Source organism: Prionailurus bengalensis, chromosome A3 (assembly GCF_016509475.1).
Source record: "Prionailurus bengalensis isolate Pbe53 chromosome A3, Fcat_Pben_1.1_paternal_pri, whole genome shotgun sequence".
Taxonomy (NCBI): Eukaryota; Metazoa; Chordata; class Mammalia; order Carnivora; family Felidae; genus Prionailurus; species Prionailurus bengalensis.
The window spans coordinates 139,313,317-139,327,516 of NC_057354.1; the positions used below are offsets into that span (position 1 = coordinate 139,313,317).

Consider the following 14,200-nt stretch of genomic DNA (forward strand, 5'->3'; position numbering starts at 1 on the left):
TGCAGTGTGTGTGTGTGTGTGTGTGTGTGTGTGTGTTTACCTGGTAACTAGCTGGGGTGGTACACCTGATTTAGCTGGAGACTTTGATTTGTGGGATTGACAACCTTATTATGCAGTGAGCTTATTATTGATATTATTCTGCTCTCGGTTGCCATGGCCACCTTGTGAGAGACATTCAATTTTCTCTCTTCCATCATCATTATCTATGAGGCCATCTGTTGTGGAAAATGAATTCAGCCTCATTTGCATGACTGATAAGCAATTTTTTTTTTTATCTATTTAACAGAAGGTCATATGCCGGGGATTTGGAGCTCGTGAAAAAAAAAATGTGGAGGAAAAAAAAGCATATCGAGAGCATGAGTGGGAGTGTGTGCATCAGGGGACGCATGTGGAAGTGAAACAGATCCCTCAGGCCTGCGAGCCGATCGCACTGCATTTGTCAGTCCTGCCCGGGCGACATTTTTTCCCTAAGCTACCGCACACTAAGCAGTGAGAGAGCTTTCCTCGCAGTCTTCTTGAAGCCCCCTGATTTTTTTACTTATTGTTGGTGGGTGTATTTCATTTTATGCTTTATTCCCTGGACTATGGGTTATGATGTCAATATTCACTGGAGACAAAAAGCAACCTTTTCTGCATCTCGGTGGTAGGCATATTCCTCTCTTCCTTTCAGACCGGTGGTGGAAAGGGGTTTTCTTTTCTTTGGGTGTCTGTTGAGCCAGCACAGTTACCAGCAGTGAGTTTGTCTTGAACTTGTGAGCGGCTGTGGTCATGTCGTGAGGTATGTGGTCTTCGTTAGGTGAATTCTGTGGACTCGGTGGACAGCGGACGTGTTTCCGTGGTCCGGAGCCTCGTGCTGCAGTGCCCATTGTTTGCTCCTTTTTAAAGTTATTTTTACAGCATGGCTGGGAGCTGCAATGTTCCAGGTCTAGAGAGTGCGTAATCCACAGAAGTCTCTCTTTACGGCAAAATGGGTATTGAGATGCATGCCTTAACTGTGGTGTTGTTTATTAAAAAAAAAAAAAAAAAAAACAAAAAAAACAACAAACTTGCTGCATGACGATCCTTGGAGGATTTGCGGGCACTGAAGCCAGAACTTCACAGAGACTTTACTGGGTTGCTTTACATTGCAAATAAAGCATAGCATTTTTACAGAGGCTGTTAAAACATGAGATGTCCTTGCTGTGATGTTACATTTGCCTAGATGGTAAGAAAGTTGGCTTATATTGTTTAAACTCAGAAACTCGAAGATTTTTAACTATAGCCTGAATGTTTGAAGTTCATAATGATGAAACATTGTTTCAATTATAACAGAAATATGTCTTCTAAAGCAACTTAAATTAATAAACTGGACGTTCAAACTGCACACTTTAATTTCAAGATAGGTCACAATAAAGAAATAAATATATATGCAAATATTCACATGATAGTTATTTATTCAAAATATAGAGCACTGATTTTGAAGTTAGTACGAAACTAGACATGACAATTTTTTATGTTACTAACACTATATAATCTATAGAATTTTTAAGTTATTTATTTACTTAGGGTAAAAATATTTTTATAGGAGCTTTTTGGCTTAAGTGTATTTTACTGCACAAAATTAACTTCATAGAGAAAAGCACCCTACCACCACCCTTATAGGCATAAGGGAGTCTTTCTAATTGTTCAAGTTCATAAAAGTTATGTTGCTTTCTAACTGATACAGATAAAAATGTGATCACCTTTAAAAAAATGGTTTGCACAGTATTTCTTTTTGAAAAACAGTTCCATTGCATTCCTGTAAGTTTTCACCTCTCAAGAACTTTGAATACAAAGTGTTGATTGTATATTACATGCACTACCAAGTGACACATCCTAGAAAAATGGAAGTTTATTTTTTCTAATTGATGTGGAAGAAAGTGTATTATTCTATGATCTTGAGTACAATAAGTTCATTGGTTAAAGTTCTCCTTAAAGTTGAACTGTGGTTACATATTTTCTGTATTAGAGACAATAGACCATGGCTGATGTGTTTGTAAGATAGTTTTTTACTTGATGGCACTTCTTTTAAAACTCTTGCTACAGTAGCACAGACTACTCATAAGCACTAGCGGCTGTTATATAATCCCTCCTTTTTAAATCAGCCATTTTTTAAATATATTTTAGCTTGAGTATTAGAGAAATGATTTAATTTTAAATATTAATTTCACACTTAGAAAGTTCAAAACAACAAAAGCCTGATAGTTTGTGAGGATTATTTAAAGTGACATCACTTTTCTCAGGGGACTGTAGTTAAGGCACAGTAGCGTGATACCTGCATCTATATTATAAGATGAAGGATTATGCTGTTGCCTTTTGATCAGTACATGTAGCCTTCAGATTTGTAAAGCAGAATTGTCAACTTCTGAGAAACCTAGGAGGTAGCATAGTTGATTTTTCCCTCCCCCCCCCCCCAAAAAAAAGTTAATTACCAATCTTGGTTGGATTCTTCCTTGCCTCCCTGACATTTGACTGCTGCTAATTCACTGATTAATCTCATTAATGTGATTATAGTGGGATTTGGAGCTGGCTGCCATTGTTCTGTAGACAGTGCTATTCAGCCTGAGCACTTTGCCACCTCATTCAGTTTTGCTGTGATTTTTCAAAGGCTGGTTGAGTGAGCTATTGTGAGCAAGGCTCCTCTCCCTTTCCCTTTCAGCACCGGGAGCTGTCCGCTGCTGATAGCAATTACATTCAGCGGTGACTGACTTCCTACTAGTTTACTGGCAATGTGAAAATGGCTTACTTTCATCACCTTAATGATTGTGCTCCTTGAGGAAGAAGCAGGAGCAGCCTTTACGGTCACAATTGGGTGTTCTGAAGATGGTGGCAGAAAGGATATGCAATCTCAGTATTTTATTTTGCACATAAAAATTTTACCCTACTTTCCAAATCACCAAACATGATTTCCTTAGAATTACGTGCATATGTACAACTGTGAGTGGAAAAACTATAAACACTAGGTAGACATGTTTTTTCAAGTGGAAAATATTTTTTGTAATAGAAATTTATGTAATAATTGATAAAATTTTATTTTCGGAACCATGAACTAGGATTATCAAGATGAACCAGTAAGGCAATAAATAAGTGCACGTAAAACATAAATTTCAACTTCTCTTGAGCTAAACTTGCATCCTCCAGTAAAACTTAGGCTGATTTCATACATGTGAAGCTGACATCAAAGTTGAAGGCCCAATAATTTGTGACCGTGGATGTGTGATGTACCAAAATCCCTGAAGGAATGAAAGCACTTAATTTCCTTTTGGGTTATAAAAACAGCACAAGCATGATTTTAGGAAAATGTGAGCATTTTTAGAAAAGGAGCCTCTTCAGTGTATGGTTTTCATTGTTCCTGATGTGTTTTCACGTAGCTTATTTATTTTTTACTGTCTTGAAAATATTTATGTTTCATGGCTTACTACTGAATGCACCTGATGTTTTATGTCTGTTTTCTATGCCAATTTTCAATACATTAGGGAGAAGAAATAACTTATTTTTGCAACTTCAAGGTTTTTTAAAGTTTCTCTATTCGTTAAAACTATACTTGAAATTTAGAGTCAGTAATATGACTATTTGTTGATTTGCTTTTAGAAACACCTCACATGTGTGATTTAAAAATCCAAACCAGTCCTCTGTGAAAAAATTATTCTGTTGCCTAAATAATATTTTCAGAGTCATATGGGTAGATTTCCAACTCTACCTGTAAGATAATCTAATTTGAGGGAGAGGTATTGTTTAAGAAACACAGTATATCACCTAAAATACTTTGTTTACTTATTTCATATTTTAATGGCTATCTTTTTAACTTCAAACAACTTAACATTTTAATTACCCTTAAATATTTTATATCAAGAAACCCACTTAGTGTACTAAGAGGGATTAGCAAGGCGCTTTTCGGTAAAGACCGCCCTGCCCTGACATTGAAGTGTGGCCCATCTGGCTGTCCCCTTGAGTTCAGGGCTACAATTCCAATCAATAACCAGGTTTTCAACTGCATCTACTACCTAGCCATAAAGTCTGCCTTGACACAAAGTCCCACCAGAAGTCTGTCCAGGAAGCAAATGAATGCAGATTCAGAAAGAAAGATCTTTATTTTTGGTAAATTCTTATAATTAAATTACTTCATATCATAATTTCATTGCAATAGTATTATTTGTTTTCTTTCAAATTTTTAAAAGAGCCCTTTTCACAAATGTCTTCTTTTTGTCTTCTTTGAAAATATGTGTAGCATTCCTTAGAAAGGAGTAACAGAGGCTAAACTTGAACAAGACTTGCAAATGATTAACATATTTTTCAGCACGCCAGCTAAGTTTCATCAAACCACATTCTTTACCACAACCCTACACCTGGCACTGATCTATGTTTATTCCAAATTAAACTAAAGAGAAAAGATATTACAAACTTTAAGTTGTGTGTGTGCATAAAATTATTTTTTAAATTCTATTTTGCACTGGTGGGGGTAAATTGTATCCAAATATCATGTGTGGCTGATATTTAAAGAAAGGATATTTTTTTTAAATTGGCACATACCACAAATTAGAAATCTTGTCTACAATGATCATAACTTGTACAAGAAATAATATTAAACTCTCTACTTTTGTAGTAATCTATTGTATGATTTTTCTGATATCAGATTATTTTAAGGTAGCAGCTATACATTTTCCATGAGTAGGCTGTATTTCAATGCAACATGGTTTCATTTTGGAGTATGCTTTGTGTCCTGTCCTCTCTCTCCCTCTCTCTCTCTCTCTCTCTCTCCCTCCCTCCCTCTCTCTCCCTGCCTCTCCCTCTCCCTCCCTCTCCCCCTCCCTCTCCCCCTCCCTCTTCCTCTCTCTGTAACTCTGTTCCTGTTTGTCTGTTTTTGCCTCCCTCTCTTCTCTCTGTGTCTCTCTCACACCTGCATTGTTCAAGCATACACAATGATTTTTCTATGCCTGTTTTCACAATGAAACTGTTTTAAGCTTTGACATCATAATGAGTCCTCAGGGTATCTGTAGAAGTAATCAGAGATGGCAGAGAAAATGTAAGCCAGGTGTTATAAAAGTAGGAAGAACGCACAAATGCCTATTTATTATGTGAAGAAATACTGATAAGCATTGCTGTGTCGGGCTGTTCTCTTGGAAAATTTTTCCTAAAATGTATCTCTTTAAAAAAAAATCCTTACTCCCCACGTGGTGATTATTGGAAAAGTTGGGAGGGGGAGGAAAATATTTTAGTCTCAGTGAAAGGGGTGTTGTGCTGTGAGAAGGCAGAATGGTACAGGATATTCTCCTAAAGCATCTCTAGCTCTCGCACTGCAGTGATTTCCAGCAGGGCTGGGTGGGAAGGGAACTGTAGCCTGTGTAGGAACCAGTGTGTCTGGTCTCAACACGTCAGGCAAGAGGCTCGGGATTTAGGGGAATCACCTCTGAAAGCTAGAATAAGGTGTTCTTGGGAACTTCAGACTTCTGCACTGCCCACCCCCCACCCCCACCCCGACGGAAGCCACAGTCAGCATTGTGTTCTGAGGAAAGCCTGCAGTGGTTTATCACTGGTGGTGGTTCTGCCCCAGACTCTCCGTCTACACAGTGAGCTGACAGTGACAGCGCTGGAGGGTAGGGGCGGATGGAGCGGGGATGTATAGGGAGACGCGATCAACACGTGCCATGGGCTCTCCACAGCAGAAATAGCCCTGCATGTGTAGAGAAATAGACTGCGGAACGGGATCTCTCTCGATGGCCACCAACTCTTCTGCGAAAAGGTATCGCTTTCTCTCTATTTCAAGGCTGCATATGATTTATCTGCTCGTTGCAACTTCCAGCTCTTTAGAATTATTTCATCTGATCTCCCCACCAAACGGTTGTTTCCCTCCCTACCTGTCAGTTCTTATTTGATGACAGATCACAGCACTTCTTAAAATCGCCTGGTTTGGTGTGCAAATGAGCCAAGAATGGGCTCCTTCTCCAAGAGAGCTAGACCTCCGGTATCACATCATCGTGGGCAGGCCCCCAGATACCTGTGTGCTGCTGGGTTGTCATTAAACAGAAGTCTGTGTCTGCAAGGCTAGCGTCCAGGGGGAGGAGTGGGAGGTGCTAAGTAGCCTTTGTGATTTAATGTGGACTTTCGTAGTGGTGAGTGTTATAACAGAGGTCTGCAGACAGCGCGGTGGTATAGTTACTGCTGGACTAAAGCTTTATTGCTTGACCCAAGAAGCCATCTATAAAATCAGCACTTTTTTTTTTTACCGGAAAAATGCTAATGAAAGTCATATATCTATGTTCCTTTCCGTATTTTGAAATCGTATCTGGTCTTGCCTTTGCAGATCAAACTTTCTCTGGTATTTTTTTTCCCTTCGAGCAATAGCGAGAGATGGATGATGTTTGAACTTTCTTGGAGAGATAGTTTTATGTCTTTTGTTTTAAAAGAAAGTGATCACAGGAGCTGGTAGTGAGGCAGAACCCAGTGTGGTTGGCAACCCCAGGGACGGTGAAGACTCAGTTCAGTTAACTCTTGTGTGGCTGCTCTTCCCCCTTTGCGGTCCAGCACAGGCTTCGGAACCTCTTTTTGTTTTGTTTGGATGCTAGGCACTCACACCATGTGAAGCACTGCAGGTCTGGCTGACTCTGCGAGAGTCCTTTGGCCACAGTGTGAATCCACCGTAACATCAATGACGGGAGGTGGGGGGTGTTTTTAGATCCACTGCCTCCCGGGTGACTGTTCCCGGCCTGCCTCTGGTATTCACAGTTCCCATCTATTACAGTGAATACGGCTCTGCACATGATACCCATTCTGCTCCGGAGATTTAGGGGCCTGTGGGTACAATGTAAGAAACATACAGCACGCATCCCCAATCTTGTCTGACTGTGTTGCAAGCTTCATAAACAGGAAGGTTAGAAATGACTGGTTGAAGCCACAGCTATCCCTTGAAAAATACCTAGCACAGCGCTGAAGTCCCCTCCCCGGGCTAGGATTTGGGGAAATGGATATGTTTGGTAGTTCTTAGAGGATGCAGCCCGACACAGGGTAAGTCAGCGGCGTGCTGGTGGTGCTGTGCGGCCATGGCCTCCCCGGGAGCCCCGCTCGGCACGCGCGACAGCCCGGCCGGCGTTTAGTGGTGTCAACTTATTAATTTCCATCTTCGACTTCAGGCCTGTTAGTTTCCTGTCTGAAAGCATTATTACTTTTGTCCATGTGGCGAAATAATTAGCATACAGATGAGCAGTGGCCCGGCGTCTGAGCGCCGGCAGAGGGAAGATGTGCAGTGGAAAGTTGATTGGATGAACGCGGAACAAATGGTAGGCGTTGAGGAGCCCCGCAAGAGTTCTGGGGCCGTGGAGCGGGGTGCGGGCTTTTCTGGGTGAGTCCCCGGCATGGAAGGCAGGGTGGCTGCCGTGGGGACGGCTGCCTGCCAGACGCCGGCCTAGCCGAAGCGGCCGGGGGCTGCAGCCACAGATCATGCGTCTGGACCACTCTGTTTTGCGATGCTCCAGGTTTCTCTTTGATGGTCCCTGCAGGTAAATATGTCCTGTCCTCCTTGTTTCCAGAGCGGTGGCTCTGCTTCCCAAAGTGGAGCAAAGTTCAACTCCTCCTGGTCAGTAACAAAAGAACAGTCATTTGCTGCTGGTTTGGGGTGGATGCTCCATCCATCTTCCCGTGCCTGGGTCTGGAGCGAAAATTCCCCGTTTAGAGATTCCTGTGCTCAGAAATGTACAGCAGCCATTACTCAAGGTGTTTAATTAATATTTGCCGGAACCGTGTCTCCAGGCCAGTAAAATTCGCGAACGTTGTTTCAGGTGAAGCCCAGACATAATTAGTTTTGACTGGTGTATATTTTTCCTGGCTGGGAAGGGGATTTTAGCCAATTTTACCAGCAACTTACTGGAGATTGTGGAAACCGAACTCAAGTTTCTATTGATCTGTACAATCCATAGATAGGAAATATAAAAATCAGCACAGCCTCTGATACTTTCCGTTCTTTCCGGGGGAAAGAAAAATTGGAAGCTGGTTTTACAAACCAGTCTCCTGAGTTGGGAAATAACAGTAAGCCTGCTGGAACCCCAGTTTTCCATTGTCACCAGTGACACACATTTCTTATATAATTCTCTGGCTTTAAGACTGCAGTATGGGTGTTCCAGTGTCTAGTTAAATATACTTCCTTCTCCGGGAATTCACTGATAAATAGTTCTCTCTTGTTTTCATAATTTCTACTCTCCTTAAAAGGTAAGGTTTTCATTTTCACTGACCTAATTATTTCGCGTGTTTCTAAGGTGGAACTTAAGTAGGAATTATAACCCTCAAACCGTCTATTGACAGTTTCTTAAATATATCACATCACTTCGTGATTCTAGTTTGCTTTTATTTTTAGGCTTTCTTTTCCTTTTCTTTCTTTCTTCTTTCTTTCTTTCTTTCTTTCTTTCTTTCTTTTTTTTTTTTGAAAGAGTTGCTTCACTTTATTTAGCTGTTTGCTTTAGACAATGACAGCAACCATTTGACAGAAAATGCAACTTTTTGGAGGGTCATTTCTTGTGTTTTAAAAAAAAACTCTGCCTTTCCGAAAAAAGAGAAAACTCTCTCCAGCAAACCTCAACCTCAACCTCAAACACAAGGTATCGGAAAACATATTAACCCTTTGTGGGAAGCTCCTGCCTGACGTTTGGCTTTGACCGTTTTCTCCTCGTGCTGCAAGTTTCTGAATACTCACACTGAGCTGATTATCCATTTATTTTTTGCATAATAGATGGATCCTCTATTTCTGCATCTATGAATACATATTATAATTTTTTTCAATTTTATTTCTCAATTTGCTGGTAAACAAGAATGAGAAAACTGTTGACTTTTTTTATTTAACTCAGCAGTATTGAACAGCAAATTGTTCTCAGATTCCTGAATCTTACCTAGAGGAAGGAAATATTTGTTCTTTTTCCATGCTAGATTTTATCTAAGCATTGAGCCAAGCTTTCTGTGATCAAAATGACTCCTTGTAGTTTGATGACAGGTTATAACTTTCTTGGGGCAAAACATGAGCATTAGTTTTTGCTCTCAATGTGTCCATTTACTAACAGAAGGGGACACTGGTGTGTCACCTACCAATGTCTTCCTTTGTGCCCGGCTGGGTCTCAGAGTTGTAGCCCAGCTTGTTTTAAGGGCCAAAATTATGTCACATGAGTTTCCACTTGACAGACTCACTTTATGCCACTATCTGTCACATTAGCTCTCAGGCACTGTGGGGTTGGGAAGGGCTTGCCTTCAAAGACAATGAAAGAATAAAAGGTCCCACAGCTAGAAATATGGTGATGTGCACCTGCCTGGAAATGTGATTTCTAAGGGAATCTTTCTTGCTTCCCTCCTTCTTTCCTTTCTTGTTTCCTTTCTTGTTTCCTTCCTTCCTTCCTTCCTTCCTTCCTTCCTTCCTTCCTTTTTTCCTTCCTTCCTTCCTTCCCTCCTCCCTCTTAAATTTTTTTTGGTTTACCTCTATGGTTGGAGATCAACTTTGGAAAGAAAAGCAGCTTTCCATAGCAAATTTTTAAAGCAACGAGTGAGATGCCAAAACATTAGTGAAAGATCAGGCCCTCTGCCTCGCTGGGGAGGGGTGGTTGGTGCACGGGCAGCGGTGTGCCCTGAGGGGTCCGCTCTGCCTCAGGTGACAAGGGCCAGTCTCTGCCAGGGATCCCATTGATTGTGCATGAACGTGGTGTAAATATTTTTCTTTCAAGAGCTTGTTTTTGGCCTTATTTCTTTAACATTGTATACTACGATGTATTTTTGCACTCCCAGGAGTACTCAATTAATCTCTTCAAGGGTTTTGTGAGTGAGCGTGTGTATGTGTTTCTAAACCGCCGATATGACAGTGCTCTGTGCAAGCTGAAAGCCCTTGAGCCATTGGGTTAATACGTGCGCCGTGTCAACCTGCTTTGGATATATTTGTGCACCCATCAATAGAGCTACAAGGAACTTTATGGCTCAATATTACACACCGACTGCTTTTGGCTAAAGTCTAACAGCTCCAGTCTCAAATTGCTTTAGAGAGAATGTCCTTAAGCTTACTGGACATTCGCTTGAGATATTTTCAGGTTTGGAATGTCAGCTCTACATCTCTAAATCAAACAACTCGTGAATTAATAATTTATGAGGCGGGGGCTCTTTTTAGTACATTGACAAAGATGTTCGTTCTAGGATTTCTAGTTTCAAACCCTGTTTTGGGTGGTATCTTCGTGCCATATCTCAACATAGACTCGTGGTGTATTTGGATGGCCCTCAACAGAATGGCTTTCTGAAGTCAGTATCACCTCCCGATCTCAGGGCCTACTGTACCACTCAGCCCTGAAAGGGATAGATAGTTCTTAGAGCCTGACTTCAAATCTGGCCCCATCCCCTGCCACCCGGGCACATGTATGCCACTAGCCTGTGCCATCTGAACAGAAGCTGAGAGCACAGAGCATTGTCGCCATGAAACAATGGTAGCCAGACTGGTTGTGGAAACAATCGAGTCTGCAGGGCACCCCATCGAGAGCCATCAAATCAAGTCTGCTCTGGAGCTGTCTGCTAGATTGTGAACATTCAGAAATCAATGCTGCATCTGCTACTGGACCCTCTGGTTCACTGAAACTCCCACCTGCCTAATGCATCTGGGCAAGAGCTTTTCAGAAACCAGTTTCCTTCAGGATAAATTTAATACGTCTTGAGGGCCAGGCAGAAGCAAATTGATTCTATCTTTGCACCAGGAAAACTCATAAACATCTGTAAGAACACAGATTTTCCACAACCCCCGGATTAGGGGCTGCGATTTTGTGAAACAGCCCAAGCCTACTCCCTTCATACCTCATGCCAGCATGGCATTTTTTAATTAGGAAGTTGATTAAAAAGGGCACGGTAGACCACGGATGTATGGCCCTTTGGCATCCATCCAGCTGTTTGTTGTCTGGGTCGTGGAAGGCACTAATCACCAGTTGCAGGGAAGAGGGGGAGATCGTCACAAGCCTGAAGGGTGGGAAGTTGCAATTGCCCTGATGTGTGTGCTGATGGCAGTTGGTCATAGCTCTACCCACGTCAGCCTCTTCTGCAGACAGACTTGCTGGCTTCCTTTATGACACAGTGATCATTTGCACTTTGGACACGTGCTGTAACTGGGTGTATTGCACTGAGAAATTCTGTGGTTCCGGTCACTCAGGAGTCAGTATGACAGGTCCTCATTTTTGCATTTTCCAAATACGAGTGTATGTTTGACCTCACATCCTGTAGTTTGGAGTGAATGGTGATAGTCGCCAGTGAGGGTTGCGCTGTTTATCTTCCAGGGTAACTGGGTCTTTTCTTTTATTCTTGTTTCTTCTTCCTAAGGGAAATTCCTGTCTTCACTGGCTTCGTTTAGGGCTTGAAGTATATTACCAGAAGAATAAAATTTTATGCCTAATCGTCGTGTTCCTATGGCCAGTATGGTGTGAATGAGTTCCATGATATCAATTTACCCCTACCCATCCCACATGTTGTGTTGTATGGGCACTTTCCCAAGCCCAAGTTCACCAAAGGAACAGAAAGAGACGTCCCCGGGGAGCTCAGACAAGCCGCTGGCACCGAGGCCACCATGTCTGGGGCGGACATTAACTCAGGTCAAGATCAGGGGACATGACTTCCACCATGGGAATTTCAGCTGCTGGGGTCGTGATTCTTTCTTTTGTTCTTTCTCATGGACCCTACTTGCACATTTATCAATTATGTTCAGACTCTGCATTTTAGAAGAGTTTAGTTAACAGCCTAGCTGGAGTCAGTGACGAGGATGGGCGGCCTGGGGGCTCCCTCACCATCTTCTCCTGCAAGAAAAAACATCAAAGTCAGTGTTGGGAATTGCAGGCATTGGTTCCTGAAACTTAGCTGCCCCTTCCTTCTTACCACTTGACTGAACACCTCATACGACGTGCACGCACTGAGCACCTAGTATGTCAAAAGAGCCAAAGAGGTGGAGATGACAGTTAAACTTCTGACCCACAGTGTTTCAGGGTGTGTGCGTGTGTGCGTGTGTGTGTGCGTGTGTGTGTACGTATGTGCACACACACACACATTTTAGTAAGTGTATATTCATGTATAATCTGTAAAATAAATATATAAATAGCTAATATTTTATATATTACATTTGCACAACATATATGTTATGTTACATATACATAATATGTTATAGATTATATTTATAGATTATATACAAATATATACTTACTTTAAATAAGTGTATATATACATATTTTTTTAAATATATATATATTTCTGATAAAGGGCAGTCACAGTTTCTTCCAGATATACTTTCCCTTGAATATGTTTTGAAATAGAGTAAACCACTTTTCCGACTTAATGGTACAAGTGGAGTAAATACTGAGGTCCCTTCCTTAGATGATTAACACTTCAGGGGTCTGGGTGGTCATTCTGAGACTTAGCTCTCAATTACATAGCATTATATAATCACATTTCTTAATTAAATCTATGATTTGAGTTTATCACCTTCTTACACAAATCTAGAGCTCAAGATTTGGACTTTGTGTGGGTTCTACGTCCTTGGTCCTCACTCATCAGAATTTCTAGGTTGACATCAGCCATCCTGTTATGGTGTGCAGTTAGGATGCAAACAAGTCTCTGCTTACCTGGGAATGCACGAAACAGTGAGCAAAATGCTGTTTTGAGGAAGGAGTGTTGGCAAATGTCAGCTGTCTGATTTGCAGTTTCTGAGCATCTCAAAGCTGTTGATCCCAGAGATCAACAACAGAACGTTTGAGTAGAGCGTGGTTAAGCCCCGGATTAGCGGCCGGGACCCAACCTCCCAAACAAACAGGAAGCTCCCCTGGTCCTACTTTCTCACCTCTGGCTTCCTCTGTGACATCAGCAGCCGGCACCATGCCAGCAGCGAGCCGCCCGGCTTGGTCATCCGCGGGCTCCCCACTGGCTGAAGAGGCATCAGAAAGAGGACAGGACAGTTCAAATTGGAAACTGGTCATGCATTTCCGACCATTCAGATGACTCCCTGCCACATTTCCACTGAGTCAGACCTGACTGAACATACCTATCTGTTCAGAATTAAGAATCCGTGATTAAAGCCTACCAAAGAAAAGTAAGACTAGAAGTAGTGTTTTTATGGTCTCTCGGAGTCTGGGAATTTGAGTAGCTCAGTCGCTGCAAAGCTGCATGTCTTTGCTTAAAAACAGGAGTCAGGGGTTACACGAAGCAGGACGTGCTGGTGGATGCTGGACAGTTGTGTGTAACAGGAGGGGAATCTTAATAGTTGGCTCGGGTAAATTGCAGACTAATTTATGACTTGTTCCTTGGTTAACATGGCACATTTTGTACAGAATTAACCCTTGGAATTTTCCACTGAGTTTGTGTTCTAAGTCTATCAGTTATCTTTTGTTGTTCTTTTCATAATACCAGGAATAAGGGTGGAGGTAGTTTCACTGCCCAAATGTTTTGGTTTTTGGTTTTTGGTTTTTGGTTTTTGTTTTTTGTTTTTTGTTTTTTGTTTTTTTTTTAGTTAATATGCTGTTACTGGGGTTGTGTTAGCTCAAAAACAACCCTTTTCCCTAAGAGACCCACACCCGAAGTGCAAGCCAAGAAATGTTGTGTCTGTTCTCCAGGGAGGAGCTAACACACCTGTTTACAAATGGGCTGTGCCACCTGTTCATCTACTTTTAAAGTTAATGATCAAAACAGTACCCGATCAAGGGGTCACTGTGACAGGGAAGGCCGTCACATTTGTGAGATGACACGGGACCCCTCATTCCTCATCCATAACATTGCATATATTTTAAATTTTGCAAAAGTTAGAAAATATACTCAGCCTGTGACGAATACTCCACATCTTGGGTATGATTGAATCATTTGTTTTAGCATACGCGTATTCCTGAGATGTGATGTTAGACAGTCAACGTTAGAAAAATGGGTCTCTCTCTCTCTCTCTCTCTCTCTCTCTCTTAAAAACATTCAGTGTGGTATCTCCACTCCCTTCCTCCTTCCTTCAACATGGCCCCACGTCTGTGCCCTTCTTCCCACTTAGATTCTCTCTGACTGGGGACTGTGCTCAATGGGGCCATTGACTGTAACTTTGGTGCAACACCATCACTGCTGGCTCGTGTCCCTGGATTTTCAGTTAGCAAAGGACAGGATCAGGAAAGCCAGTAATGAATTCCTTGACTGCTTTTGGAGGCTCTTCCAGAGATAGACATGCCCTGCT

The 14,200-nt window shown here is 41.9% G+C and overlaps 1 protein-coding gene across 14 annotated transcripts in view; it reads left to right on the plus strand.

Annotated features, from left to right (window-relative positions):
* Window positions 1-328: 328 nt before the first annotated feature.
* MYT1L (myelin transcription factor 1 like) overlaps window positions 329-14,200 on the plus strand; it is a 424,454-nt gene continuing 410,582 nt past the window's right edge. For 2 of the 14 annotated variants that reach the window (XM_043604642.1, XM_043604647.1), the window contains exon 1: window positions 346-547. The gene's annotated coding sequence lies outside the window, so the exon portion shown is untranslated. Of the gene's footprint in view, window positions 644-5,343; window positions 5,759-6,806; window positions 7,021-7,355; window positions 7,512-14,200 lie in introns of those variants that run through there. The other 12 variants (XM_043604655.1, XM_043604656.1, XM_043604649.1 and 9 more) reach the window with 12 other exon arrangements.